Source organism: Anomaloglossus baeobatrachus, chromosome 9 (genome assembly GCF_048569485.1).
Source record: "Anomaloglossus baeobatrachus isolate aAnoBae1 chromosome 9, aAnoBae1.hap1, whole genome shotgun sequence".
Taxonomy (NCBI): domain Eukaryota; kingdom Metazoa; phylum Chordata; class Amphibia; order Anura; family Aromobatidae; genus Anomaloglossus; species Anomaloglossus baeobatrachus.
In genome coordinates this window covers 136,690,727-136,706,322 of record NC_134361.1, presented here as the reverse complement: position 1 = coordinate 136,706,322, position 15,596 = coordinate 136,690,727, and positions in this window count along the sequence as shown.

The following is a 15,596-nucleotide window of genomic DNA, read 5'->3' as shown; positions in this document are numbered from 1 at the left end:
CGTGAGATCTGTGCCATACAACCCTCACGGGTTAGGGCAGATCGGTGTACATAGATCGTCTGTGACATTCCAGACGATCGCTAGCAGCAACCCGCTCACTCTTCACCCACCATAGCGGCGGTCCCTTACACCGCACAGTGGACCTTGACCGGCGGAAGCAGTCCATTTCCCATCTTGGCACGCTTCCCCGGGTCCCCCTCGTAACATTACGGTCGCGCGCCAAAGGTCTGGCTATGGCTGAAGAGCAGCAGCAGTTGCTGCGTTATGTGCAGCAGTTGGAGTCACGATTGGCAGCAGTGGAGCAGTCTTCCTCCGATAAGACTACTCTGACGACAGTCGCCACCCAGGCGGCTACCCAGGCTGTGCTATTGGGCGGAAGGTCTCCTCGCCTTGCGCTTCCAGAGCGCTTTAGCGGCAACAGCTCTGAGTGCTGTGGTTTTATAAACCAGGTTACCACCTACTTAGAGCTGTCCGCGACTCTTTACGCTACCGAGAAGGCGAAGGTAGCCTTCGTCCAGTCCCTGCTCACAGGGAGAGCGCTGAAGTGGTCCACGCCGTTGTGGAAGCGCGGAGATCGTGTGGTGAATAACTTAGCAGCTTATCTTGGGGCCATGAGAATGGTGTTCCTCGGGCCTCAAGTCACCCACGATTCCGCGCTGCGCCTCCTACGACTTCGGCAAGGGTCTGCTTCAGTCGGGGACTTTGCTGTACATTTTAGGACACTGGCCGCAGAGCTGGACTGGCCGGATAAGATCCTTGTCCCTGTGTTTTGGGAGGGCCTGGCAGGGTTTGTCAAAGATGCACTGGCCACACGTGAGGTGCCTGCCACTTTAGAGTCCTTGATTCAGGTTGCCTCTCGCATAGACATCCGCCAGGCGGAGCGAAGGCTCGAGGTCTCTTCAGCACCCACGTCTTCTCGGCCTAAAAAGCGTCTGACTCCCGTCTTCCATCAGACAGGTCCCCCAGCCAGTCCTGTAGGCGACTCCGTGGAGTCAATGGAGGTGTCCAAGGTGGTCTCCTCTGCCACAGGTTCTCGGTCTTGTGTCATCTGCTTTTCCTGTGGGCAGAGGGGACACATAGCTACCCGATGTCCCAAACCGTCGGGAAAAGACAGCGTCTAGTTTCTATCAGAGGGGGGACTCTAGACGCTACTTCTCCCTCTAGGTTGACTATCAGCGCCCAGTTGCAGTTCGGCACTACTCTCTTCTCTGCCCTGGCTTGCTTGGACTCAGGCGCTGAAGGCAATTTCATCTCGACCTCCCTGGCAACCCGATACTCAGTTCCCCTGGTTCTGTTGCCCAAGCCACTCAGGGTCCGGGTAGTCGACGGGTCCATACTACTCGATCCTATCACCCAGATCACCATCCCTCTCAGGATGGATGTACCACCGGGACACCATGAGCAGGTGTCCTTCCTGGTGCTTCCAGGGGGGACGGATGAGATCCTACTGGGCCTTCCCTGGTTGAGACAGCATGCTCCTATACTCAACTGGGCAACAGGGGAGATCTCATCCTGGGCAGGATCCTGTAGAGAGCACCTCGTGACTACCGAACCAACCGCTACCATTAGGTCGGTTGGGTCCTCGGGGAATACTGAGGGGCCGGGTTTACCAACACCTTATGAGGCCTACAGGGATGTCTTTTCCAAAAGGGCCGCAGATACTCTTCCTCCCCACCGGCCATATGATTGCCGAATAGACCTGAAGCCAGGCTCCGAGCCCCCCAGGGGCAGAGTGTATCCACTCTCTGCTCCAGAGACGGAGGCTATGTCCAAATATATTCAGGACAGCCTGGCGAAGGGGTTCATTCGCAAGTCTATTTCACCGGCTGGTGCAGGGTTCTTTTTTGTGCAGAAGAAGGAAGGGGATCTGCGCCCCTGTATCGATTACAGGGGATTAAATGCAATCACAATCAAGAACAAATACCCTTTGCCCCTCATTACTGAGCTATTTGATCGATTCCGCGGGGCAAAGGTCTTCACAAAGCTGGATCTACGCGGGGCGTATAATCTAGTGCGAGTCCGAAAGGGCGATGAGTGGAAGACCGCCTTTAACACCAGGGATGGTCACTACGAGTATCTAGTAATGCCCTTCGGACTCTGCAATGCCCCCGCCGTATTTCAAGACTTTGTGAATGACATTTTCCGGGATTTGTATCTTTCCGTGGTTGCATACCTGGATGACATTCTTATCTTCTCCCCCGATCTTACCACCCATCGGAGGGATGTCATCCGAGTACTTAAGAGGCTCCGCACCCATTCGTTATATGCTAAGCTGGAAAAGTGCGTTTTTGAACAGGAATCCTTGCCGTTCCTGGGGTACATAGTGTCCAGTCAGGGGTTAGCAATGGATCCGGGGAAGTTGGAGACAGTGATGAACTGGCCTGAGCCCCGCTCGCTGAAGGCGATCCAGCGATTCTTGGGGTTTATCAATTATTATCGCCAGTTCATTCCCAACTTCTCGACGGTGGCAGCACCCATCATTGCCCTTACCCGCAAGGGCGCTAATTCCAAAGCATGGACACGGGAAACGGTAGAGGCATTTCACACTCTCAAAACTCACTTCTCCAGAGCTCCCATCCTTCATCGTCCAGACATCTCCAAACCCTTCCTACTGGAGGTAGACGCCTCTTCGGTCGGTGCAGGTGCAGTCCTGTACCAGAAAAACGAACGAGGAAGGAAACATCCGTGTTTCTTTTTCTCCAAGACCTTTTCTCCGGCCGAGAGGAACTACTCCATAGGGGATAGGGAGTTACTGGCGATGAAACTAGCATTCCAGGAATGGCGGCATCTCCTGGAGGGTGCGAAGCATCCATTTGAGGTTTTTTCTGACCACAAAAACCTCACATATCTCCAGACAGCACAACGCCTGAACCCAAGGCAGGCCCGTTGGTCTTTATTCTTCTCCCGGTTACGCTTGATTATCCGCCACCTGGCCGGTGAGAAGAACGTATGGGCCGATGCCTTGTCACGTTGTATGGTTGTGTTGGAGGAGGACGAGGAGGAGCCTCGTCTTATACTACCCCCGGACAGCTTGAGGATGGTCACTCCCACTTCTTTGGACCAGGTGCCACCTGGCAAAACCCTCGTTCCCCCTGAACTACGGAACGAGGTGCTATCGTGGGCCCATGCCTCCAAGGTCGGGGGTCACTTCGGGGTCAAAAGGACCAGAGACCTGGTGACCAGGCATTATTGGTGGCCGAGACTACCCCAGGACATACAGGAATATGTGGGAGCCTGTATGTCGTGTGCTCGGAATAAGCCGTCCCGGCAGAGACCGGCAGGTCTTCTTCACCCACTGCCAGTGCCGGATCGTCCCTGGGAAGTGGTAGGGATGGACTTCCTGGGAGATCTGCCCAAGTCAGCAGGGCACAGGGTCGTATGGGTCATCACGGACCACTTCTCTAAAATGGTCCACTTGGTGCCTCTCCCACGACTCCCGACGTCACGTGCTCTCGCCACCTTGTTCATTCGGCATGTATTTAGGTTGCATGGCATGCCTGACAAGGTGGTGAGCGACCGGGGTCCCCAGTTCGCGTCTCGCTTCTGGAGAGAGCTCTGTAAGCTCCTGCAGATAGAGCTGAACATCTCCTCCGCATACCATCCCGAGACCAATGGACTAGTGGAGAGGACTAATCAGACCTTGGTAACTTACCTCCGCCATTTTATATCCGCGCACCACGACAACTGGGCTAACCTCCTTCCTTGGGCCGAATTTGCCATTAACAATTCGGTCCATGAATCCTCTGGCCAGACTCCGTTCCTACTCAATAACGGACAACATCCCAGAATCCCGGTTCCGATGCCCATTACGTCACCCGATACTAGAGTGGAGGATTGGGCGACCAAGGCCCGGGAGATCTGGGATGACACCCAAGAGGCTCTTAAAAGGGCTAAAGACCGGATGGTGACAACGGCTGATGTTCGCCGCCGCCCTGCACCATCCTTCGCCCCTGGTGACCTAGTATGGCTGTCCTCTAAAAATGTTAACCTACGGGTACAGGCAGCCAAATTCGCCCCTAGGTATCTGGGTCCGTTTAAAGTACTACAGCAGGTAAACCCAGTGGCATATCGACTCCAGCTCCCTCCACGCTGGGCTATAGCCAACACCTTTCACGTGTCCCCCCTGAAACCCGTACGACTTAATAAATTCTCGGGGTCCCTGCCGGCTCAAACCGACTCCCCGTCCGACGACCCTGAGGTGGCAAAACTTGTGGAGACAAAAGTCATACAGGGCAAGAGGTACTACCTCGTGGAGTGGGCCGGCCGTGGTCCGGAGCATAGATCCTGGGAGTTGGAGGATCATATCCGCGCCCCGGGTTTGATAGCGGCCTTCGAGCACGGACGGGGGGGGGCCTAGACGGGGGGGTAATGTTACATCTCGTGGCTCTCCTGAGGCAAGGACTGAGGCAGTCTCCCATTCCTTGCCTGCCACGAGCATTCCTGCTCAGCAGCGCCGAAGGTCTGCCAGACTGCGCAGTGTGCAGGAGATACCTTCTCAGAGAGGCAGCAGAAGGGTGACACCTAGTGGTTCTCCTGTTACAAGGAGTGAAGCGGTCTCCCATTCCTGGCCTGCCGCAGACTCTCCTGCTCAGCGGCCCCGAAGGTCTGCGAGGCTGCGCAATGTGCAGAGGTTTACTGCTCAGGGAAGCAGTGAGATTCCCGTTATCTCTGCACATTGTGAGACCGAGGATCCCGCCTCTATTTCCCAGAGGCAGGAGGGTGAGCATGTGCAATGCGTGGTGGGTCCTGATTCGCTCACTGACGTCACACGGCTTGATGACAAGGCTGGTGACGTGGTGAATCCTGACTGGCCAGGCTGGGACGTCGTGGACCCTGATTGGGTCAAGTCCGTCATCTCTGCCTCGCGCCCGCCCTCGGGTGGAGCTGCACCTCCTTAAAAGCTCCCCCTGCCATCATGGCGGCGCGCGACCGTCCTTCTATGTTTGGATGTCTGGCAGCGTGCTGCCACGCCACTGCTCAGGCATTACTGTCTCTTGTGGGCTTGGCCCTTGCTGCTCCGGCAGTACCTCGTTTGCAGGCCGTGTTCCTGCCTTGCTGCTCCGGCAGTACCCCCGTCAACAGGCCGTGTTCCTGTCCCAGGTGAGCTCCTCAAGTCTCCTTTGGACTCACCTGGTTATTGAAAGCACACGTGCGTGGGCACCTCTGTGCTACCCTCGTGCCATATTCTCGTGACTTCCACTGGCACACGTGCGTGGGCACCTCTGTGCTTCCCCGTGCAACAGGTACACCGAGCCGTGAGATCTGTGCCATACAACCCTCACGGGTTAGGGCAGATCAGTGTACATAGATCGTCTGTGACATTCCAGACGATCGCTAGCAGCAACCCGCTCACTCTTCACCCACCATAGCGGCGGTCCCTTACACCGCACAGTGGACCTTGACCGGCGGAAGCAGTCCATTTCCCATCTTGGCACGCTTCCCCGGGTCCCCCTCGTAACAGTGCTGGTTGTTTTCTGTCTTTATGAAAGAATAGACACCAGGTCTATAAAGACACTGTGAGTATATCTTGCAACACGATGGCCAACTGACATAACTTAGTTTGTGTCTCCTGGGTCGGGGGTAACATTGTTCACTGAACCCTTATGGACTAATGATGGTACTTGGATATATAACAAATAACATAATTACACTTACCTAAAATAGCATACACCAGTCTAATTTATTAGGAAAACTCGTGGCTGACCCAGAAAACAATATACGTTTGCAATAATTACTAGACAGAATATTATACAATGGAAATGATCTTCAGTAGCAGAATGGCCACCTATTCTTCTTTGTTAACTATCGTTGTGAGAATGAAACTTTTCAATAAATGCATTTTCTCATTTTGAACCATATAATTTCTATCCAAAGTAAGATAACAGTCAATGCATGTACTTACCTGCCAAGTTGCAAACAGATCTATTCAGCCATTTTAAGTACAGTTGTTTCTTCTTGGCTTTCTGATAAAGTGACAACAGGTAATGGCCACTGGAGAGCTTGGTTTATAGGGGTCTCACTTACCTTTCCAAAACTGCTGAACTGCAAGTCATCTGTTATGGCTACAGTAATGGAAAACCTGAACTTTGTTCAGTCGATCAGGTGCACACACATAGCTGCCAATCATAGTAAACTGTGCTAATTGTGTTTACTCAGCAATCTGTAGCCATCTCTACAGCAATACACTGAAGAGGAAAAAAAAATATTACAAAAATTATAATAAACATGAGATCCCGCAGTAGAAGCCATGCCTTGAGAAAATGGATAAGATTTCTGTCGGTCTAATTGTAGCGCAAAAAAGGACACTTGCTGGTATTATTTGTTGTACTTTAGTGAGTATAAGCTCCTATTGATACAACGCGTTTCAGCAGAATTGCTTTCATCAGGTATCCTTTTTTGCGCTACAATTAGACCGACAGAAATCTTATCCATGTACCCTCTCCCTATTGGGAATCGGTAGTAGCTGCAAAGGACCTGCTAACCCATTATAGAATCCAGCTGGGTAGCTGGAGGATCGTGGAGGAAAACCTGACATCCAAGGTGCCGGTGGAGTTCAGGAGCCGACAACGATACCCCAAGTCTGGATTCATTAAGCCTGGACACTGGAATCAGATCGGAGGGTAAATCTAGACTGATAAGCTGTCACTGGAGTTGTGCGGGGGCGCACAACCTGCAAAGCTGAGCAGTTCTTAATATTCAAATACCAAAAGTTATTCACGGATGCTGCTCATAGTGCGCTTGTTTCCTTATTTATTTTTTTAATGCCTTGAGAAAAGGCACCTTCTTTATTGTAAATCCATAAAACAACTTCGAAAAACATACAAACGTTAAAAATGGCAGATGCGTTTCAGACCTCAATTCCTATATATTGTAATGATTAAATACGGATTTCTGAAATCCATTTGACATTTAAACTTTCTAATTTTTTCCAAGCTGTTTTACAGATTTGGATTCTGCTCTGGTTCGGCCTCCTGGATCTCCTCCTTTTCACATGCTGGTCTTCTTGTGCTCCAAGCTTTCCGTGCACAGGTCGTGTCTGACTATTGGGATTGGTGTTACTGGTGAGATGACTTATGTTATGGAATTATAAGAGAATATATAGTAAATACAATGATTAACTGGAACTATCTGCAAAATACATTTGTAATATTATCTAAGATAATGGTGAGCGGCGTGATAAATATTCCCGCATAATAGAGGGCAAGCAGTATACCAGTAAAAGTAAAAAAAAGTTTTGATGCCTCAAATGTGGGAAGACATAAATAATAATATAAAAAATCTTTGGTTCTTGAATGCAAATTATCGGGGTCTTTAGGGGTAATCTGAATAGGGAATATGTTATTGGTTATTTGAAAGCAATATGATGCATAGGACTAAGAGCTTTAGGTTTGCATCTAAATGTCCGGACAGATTATATTGAGATGCTAGTTTGTCGGCTTTAATTTACTGTATTTATACTGTACGCTTTATACTGGTTCAGATTATAGACTAAAGATGAAATGATTCATTCCATAGCTCTTTTGTAATAAAATCCTCGTGAGATTAGATTTACTAAATATTCCAACTTTCCTATAAAAATGGTATATAACCCTTTATTCAATAATATTACAGGGAAATCAATTGATGTGTCACATTATTATATTAATGAGCACGAACACGCAAGAATTATCACTTGTCATTTACCTTACATCAAGTGCCTCATACTGTATGTTACCACCAGGATTATGGCTGTGAATGGAAAATAAAGTTTTATACATAAGAAGACATCACAGGTGGTCACACGTGCAATGGCCACTCATTGGTAGAAGGGTAACCTCGCACAGATGGCCACCTTGATAAACAAACACCTGGATTAATGGCCAGATGGTGTAATGACATGATTTGTACGGTAGCAGCAGGGGACAGGGTCAATGACACAGTGTGAGTGATAGAGCATCTTGTGAAATGAAGTTCTTTCTGAGCAGATAGCAGCATATATATGGAGAATTTCTATTGTCCTGAGTCCCCAAGTTTGATAACATTTTTTTAAGGATAATAATTATCCTCAACCACTTCAGATAAAACAGAAGATGGCGTCCATGGCTAGCACGGTGGTTCCGTGGTTAGCACTATTGTTTTAAAGCTCTGGGGTTGTGGGTTTATATTTATATGTTCTCCCTTTGCTTTTATGGGTTTCCTCTGTCCTCTGGAATTCTCCCACACCCCAAATATAATGATAGAGAATTTCGATTGTGAGCCTCAATGGGGACAGTGACAATGTCTGTAAAACTCTGTGGAATTAATATATAAGCGAGTAAAATAAATAATCTTTGGATGCAATCACATTTCTGAATTATGGCTTTCTTTTGTACAGATAATACCTAAAGGTGGTTTTACACGCTACGAGATCGCTAAAGTGATCTCGTTGGGGGGTCACGGAATTTGTGACGCACATCCGGCCTCTTTAGCGATGTCGTTATGTGTGACACCTATGAGCGATTTTGAATCGTCGCAAAAACGTTCAAAATCAATCATTGGTGACATGCCCCCCTCATCCCAATTATCGTTGCTGCTGCAGTAACAATGTTGTTTGTCGTTCCTGTGGCAGCACACATCACTGTGTGACGCCGCTGGAACTAAAAACATCTCCTTACCTGCATCCACCGGAAAAGGAGGAAGGAAGGAGGTGGGCGGGGTGATCCAGCCGCTCATCTCCTCCCCTCCTTTTCTATTGGGCGGCGGTTCAGTGACGCTGCTATGACGTCGCTGTGACGCTGAACGAACCGCCCCCTTAGAAAAGAGGTGGTTCGCCGGTCACAGCGACGTCGCTGCACAGGTATGTGCGTGTGATGCTGCCATAGTGAATTATAGCTACGGCAGCGTCACACGCACATATCTGTGCAGCGACGTCGCTGTGACGGGCGAACCGCCTCTTTTTATAATATAATGTTTGCTACGGCAGCGATCACCACATATCGTGCCACCGATGGGGGCGGGTGATATCGCACTCGACATCGCTAGCCGTGTAAAGCCCGCTTAAGGAACACTTAGATATGTACAGCATTGGACTTTCAGTACTCATGTCAAATGGTGTGTTTGTCATATTTAGGGACAGAAGAAAACTTTTTTCTATATACCGTATTTTTCGGATTATAAGACACACTTTTCCTCCCAAAATTTTGGGAGGAAAATGAGGGGTGCGTCTTAAAATCCAAATGTAGCTTACCGGGGGGTTGTGCAGAGGGGTCAAATGAGGCAGGGAGATGCTCTAAGCAATGCACTGTGCTGCCGCTGGCGCTGCTGGTCTGTGCAACGCTGTTCTGTGCATCGGGCAGCGCCGCTCTGTTCTGTTTGTACCCTCTCCGTTCTGCTCTGTGCACTGCTGCTCCGTCCTGCTTGGCTGCTCTGTGTGACACCCTGGCAAAACCAGGTAGTCACAGAAAGAGTGAGTTCTCCTTGGCAGCTACACAATCCCCACACAGATGTACACCAGCCAATCAGGCCATACTCACCCCCTCCCCAGAAAAAAGGGAGGGGGTGAGAGCAGTTGAGTTCAGTTCATGCTGTAGTCAGTGGAGAGCTGACAGGGGAAGCTTGGAGCTCCCTGGAGAAGGTGGTAGTCCTGGACTACCGGACTAGGTGGCAGTGAGGGCCACAGGCGATGGAGATCCGGTCGTCGGGGAACCTGTCGCGACCGGGACAGGGTTGTAGCCCGCCGGTGCCGGGAGAGGGGACCCAGTCCGGAGGCCATTCAAGAGGACTAGTCCAGACACAAGGGAGACAGACAGAGACAGTGGAAGGAAGGGCCCTGGCTGTACATCTGGGTGTGGGACCCGAAGACACCCACCAAAGGTGACCGGCCATTTGGCAAGTTGGTTGACAAAACAGACTGTGTGTTTACTGACCTTCCACATCAATACAGCCTCATCCAGCACCACGACTACCAACTCTAAGTGCTCTACTTCCTGCCTCCTAAAGACTGCTCCCTGCAACCTCTCACATTACCCTGGGCCCCAAGACTACACCTCCTCTACCCGTGGTGGGGATCCCACCTTTCTGCCCTGCTCCATCAGCCCTGGGCACCCCCATATCTAGGCAGTGGCGGTGTCACCATCCATCACCGCAACCCACGGGTGGCGTCACAGACAATTTCCCTTGTAAATAACCACATTTCACTTGTGGGCGGGGGACCGCTGCTCGAGCCCGGGTCCAGTCCCCACTCGAGCCACAGTAAAGCCCCGGATCCGAGCAGCCCCGAGCAGCCCCTAAGCTACAGTCTGGCCCCTGCCCGCAACATGTGCAAGGCTACTCCATCCTGCTCGGCTGCTCTGTGCACGGCTGCTCCGTCCTGCTCGGCTGCTTGGTGCACGGCTGCTCCGTCCTGCTCAGCTGCTCTGTGCACGGCTGCTCTGTGCACGGCTGCTCCATTCTGTTCAGCACTCGGCTGATCCATTCTGCTCAGCTGCTCCATCACCAGCCCCGCACAGATCAGAGCGGCGGCGCCGGCCCCGCACAGAGCAGAGCGACACTGGCCCCGCACAGAGCAGAGTGGCGTCGCCGGCCCCGCACAGAGCAGAGCGGCACCGGTCCCACACAGAGCAGAGCGGCGTTGCCAGTCCTGCACAGAGCAGAGCGACACCAACCCCGCACAGAGCAGAGCGGCACCAGTCCCACACAGAGCAGAGCGGCGTTGCCAGTCCCGCACAGAGCAGAGCGACACCAACCCCGCACAGAGCAGAGTGACACTGGCCCCGTCACAGAGCAGAGCGGCGTCGCCGGCCCCGCTAGAGCAGCACCCGCAGTGAGTATCTGGGCCCCCCTCTATACTACTTGCAGTACTCCAGTACCGCCCCTGCCTCCTGTGACCCCCGCTCCTCTACAGGCCCCCCTCCCTGGTAAGACACCACCAGATTATAAACGGACCCCATATTTTTTTTACCTTTTTTTCGCTCCAAATTTGGGGTGCGTCTTATAATCTGGTGCGTCTTATAAAACGAAAAATACGGTATGTAACTTTGGAGGAAGAGGGCTCAAAATTCACTCTTTACTAGGGCTGAGCAAATCCGAATTGTAAAAGTCTGCATCCGCGCGGTTTCAAAGATTTCCGGGTGCTGGACCAGGATGCAAAATACTGGGTGCACGATACGGATCTGGCACTGGTGAAAATAATTGAAAAATAAAGAAAAACAGAAATAAAACAGCGTTTCATACTTACTGAGACTCGGTGTCATGGCTGCACACTGCTTCCGGGTCACGCATTCACTTCCTGTACTGTGCATCTATACACACAGCTTTCCATGTTTTCCCCGCCCACCGGCTGGCCTCTCGTCTGTGATTGGTTGCAGGCACACGCACCCCCAGCCTGTGACAGTATCTGTCTGCCGTGCACTCATCACGGTTCAGTCATTATCTGCACAGCCTTTGGTCATGCTCTATGGCCACTGGCTGTGTTATGTAGTAGAGCTGAAGCGGCATGGTACCTCGTGTGGATTACGCCGGACCTGCAGGGTTAATAAAGAGGTGAAGGAGGGTGTGTGTTTTGTACTTCATTCCAAATAAAGGATTTTTCTCTGTGTAGGGGTTTATTTACTTTCATTTACAGGTTAGTGTGATGCAGGTATCTCACAGATGCCTGTGCGATTGCTAATCTAGGGCTTAGTAGCAGCTGTGCACTGCTATTAACTCCTCATTACCCCGATTGCCACTGCTCCAGGGCAATCGAGAAGAGTCGGTAAAACATCGGAATTGTCACATCTAATAGGTGCGGCAATACCAGGCGGCTGCGGGCTGAGAATACCAGCCCCCAGCCAGCTGGGTATCAAAATTAGGGGGGACCGCACGTCTTTTTTTTTTTTTTATTTATTTAAATAAAAAAAAAAAGCTGCATCACCAGCACAGCTACGTACACTTCTGACAGGAGTGTGCATGTGTTTCTATATACATGCACGCCCATGCTCAGAGAACGCAGGCTGTGTCAACTGATGTCATGTCAGACTTGTACGAATCTGACAGCGTATCACCGTCACAGCCTCACACACTTCTGACAGGAGCATGCATTTGTTTCTGTGTACATGCATGCTCAGGCTCAGAGAGCGCAAACTGTGCTGACTGATGTCATGTCAGACTTGTACGAGTCTGACAGCTTATCACTGGCACAGCCGCGCACACTTCTGACAGGAGCGGGCATGTGTTTCTGTGTACATGCACACTCCTGTTCAGAGAGTGCAGGCTGTACTGGCTGATGTCGTCAGACAGCGCATCAACGGCACAGCCGCACACTTCTGACAGGAACGTGCATATGTTTCTGAAAGACATGCACGTTCACCATACTGACCTGCAGACACTTGCACTGCTTTCCCCGCCCACCAGCCATCCTGCCGCCTATGATTGGTTGCAGTCAGCTGACTAATGGTCTAACTGCAACCAATTACACACGCTGGAGGGCGGGCAAAACAATGAGTATTGAATTGTCGGCTCCGGAAGGGAAAACCGTGACCTGAAAGGAGTTTGCTGCCATGACACAGCCTTGAATGAGTACACCACGCGCGCTCCTACCCCCCATCCCCTCCACAAACATTTTTCTCTGGAACCCAGAGCAGATCCGGATTCTTTTTTTCAATCCGGCAGTGATCCGCCGACCTTGGATTTTGGCGGATTCGATCAACTCTACTCTTTACACCTAGATGTACACAGCCACCAATGTAATATTTATGTCCTATCCAGTGGAAACTTGATGAACTGTTATTGATTGAATTACTCAGTTAAAACGTTTATACATGAACCCCAATAGTATTCTATGGGAAGGTCAAATTTACATTGTTATAATTAATATTTTATATTTTGTATTGATTATGTCACGCTCCCCGGCTCCCCTGCCACGCTCCCCGGCTCCCCTGCCACGCTCCCCTGCCACGCTCCCCGGCTCCTTTGCCAGGCATCCCCCACTCCACGGCCTCCATGCTCCCTCACCTGCGTCCTCCAGGCAACCCGGTCCCCGGTCCCGGTGCCCATCTGCGATGCTGAGCGCTCCTGCCTCCTGTGCACCGCTCCCTGCTCTGGCTTCTGGCACCCGGGCCTCGCGCATGCGCATTAGGGCGCGCGCGCGGTCATTGACCCTCTCTTAAAGGGCCAGCGTCCTCCAACAGGATATTGAAGATTCAGGTGTAGGGTATATAGGGGGTTCCTTTCCAAGTGGGCGGGGCCTGTTCTTCGTGTTTGCTAAGCTATGAGTCAGGTCTCCCTGTGCCATTGTCTCGTACTTACCTATCCATTGTCTCTCTTACCTATCATCTACCGCTCCTGTCTTGCCAACCGGTCCTAACGGTTCCAGAACCCCGAACGGACTGTCCGCCATCTTCTCAGTTCCTACCGTCTCCGATCCCTGGATCCGTGTGGTGACCTACCTCCCCGTTCCGCTGGTTTCGGACCCTGCCTGACATCATCTCGGCCTCTGAACCTGCGCTCCGTCACCCGGACTACCTTTAGAGACTCCGTGGTCCCAGGGACTTCTACACCCACTCCTCTGAACGGACTGTCCTGCTACCCGTAGTGCTTCGGCTATCGGGCACCTTGCCCTCGATGGGGTGCTCAGTCCAGTGGATCCACCTCCTGGGCCTACCCGTCATCCTGGTCCTAACAGATTATCATGTAAACAAGTTATATCTATATATCTATATATATCTATATGACTAGCTTTAATGTCTCAATGTGTTTGTATGCTCAGCACACATTAAATTCATAAAGGTAACAGAACAGCATATTAGTTTTTCTACTAATCTGTTGAAGACAATTGCAAAACTGGTTTAACCCCTTCTCGACATTTGACATAAGTTCACATCATGGTTGAAAAGGGGTTCCCACAAAAATGACGTAAATGTACAGAAGCTCTGTGCAAATTATAGCTAGGGATGGTTCCTGTGCGCCCCTGACTGTTTAACCCCCTATATGCCATGATCATGGCAATCACGGCATTTAGGAGGCTGGGAGTGAGAGTAAACTCTGTCTCCCACCTGATTGGCACTCTATGACGTGATCACAGGTGCCCAATTGTTGCCATGGCAACCCAAATTCATGATGACAACCGATTGGTCAGGCAGCTGCATTAAGCCTGTTAGACCATGCAATGAGCATGGTCTAAGCGGTTTCTGTCAGTGTCTTACTCACAGGTGTATTGTAAGTAATATTGGTTCATTGCAGTACATTATACCAGTGATCAGACTAATAAAAGTTAATGTCCCATATAGGAACTAAGTAAAAAAGTAAAAAACAAGTATTAAAATATTTTTAAAAATATAAAAAAATCAGAAAATAAAAAACAAATAAATGGAAATAAAATTATACCAATAAATATGTATATTTTTGTAAAAACAAAAACATACAAAACAAGTATACAAATTTGACATCGTTGTGTTACAAAAAACAAGATCCATAAAACTGTCACACTTGTTAACCTCTTCTAGTTAACCCCTTTGGTGAACACTGTAAAAAAAAGGAGCAAAAACTCTGTTTATTTTTATCATAAAGGTGACAAAAAGTGGAATAAAACGTGATAAAAAGTCCGATGTAAATATAAATGGTATTGCTGAAAACATCATCTTGTCCCACAAAAAACAACATATAGCTCCCTCAGCAAAAAATATAAAAAAGCTACAGCTCTAAGAATACACCAAAGCAAAAACTATTTTTTTCAATAAAACTGTTTTTATTGCGTAAAAGTGGCAAAACATAAAAATCTTTATAAATGTGATTTCAATGTAATCGTACTGACCTGAAGAATAAAGCTATCTTATCATTGTTATGACAAAGTGATCAGGTAAAATAATAATAATAATAATAATAATAATAATTCCTTGAGAGAGGTAGAATGGGATCACTTGTGGGGGTTTCCGCTGTTTTAGCACGTCAGGAGATCTTCAAATGTGACATGGCGTCCGCAATCTATTCAAGCCAAAATGGCACTCCAAAATTCAAATAGCATTGGGCCGTGTGCTCCAACAGTAGTTTTCCACCACACATGGAGGATCGGCATACTCAGAAGAAATTACACATCAAATTTATAATTGAGAAAAAAGTAAAATCCCCGAGAAGGCATTTCCACAAAGATACAAGGCCCAATAGATGGCTAATAAAAAGATTTTTAATAAATAAAAATTATAAATATAAAACAATGTGTTTCGGCTATGTCACCTTCATCAGGATTAGATCTAAAACCTGATGAAGGCTACATAGTTAGCCAAAATATTTTGTTTTATATTTATATATTTATATTTATTAAAAATCTTTTTATTAACTATCTATTGGACCTTCCATCCATGTGGAAGAGCCTTCTTGGGGATTTTTCTTTTTTCTGGATTTGTTGTCTAGTGTGATTCCAAGAGAGGAATCATTTCACAGCATCGCCCTGAAGAGCTGCCCACCACACTGATCTCATAATGATAAACTAAGGAGTCTTTTACAAGTATTTTGCATGTCACCAGCAGGTGAGTGCATTATTGCTATACATACAGTACAGACCAAAAGTTTTGACACACCTTTTCATTCAAAAAAATTTCTTTATATTCATGACTCTAAGAATTGTCGATTCACATTCACATATGAATTAAAATATTTTGAATGAA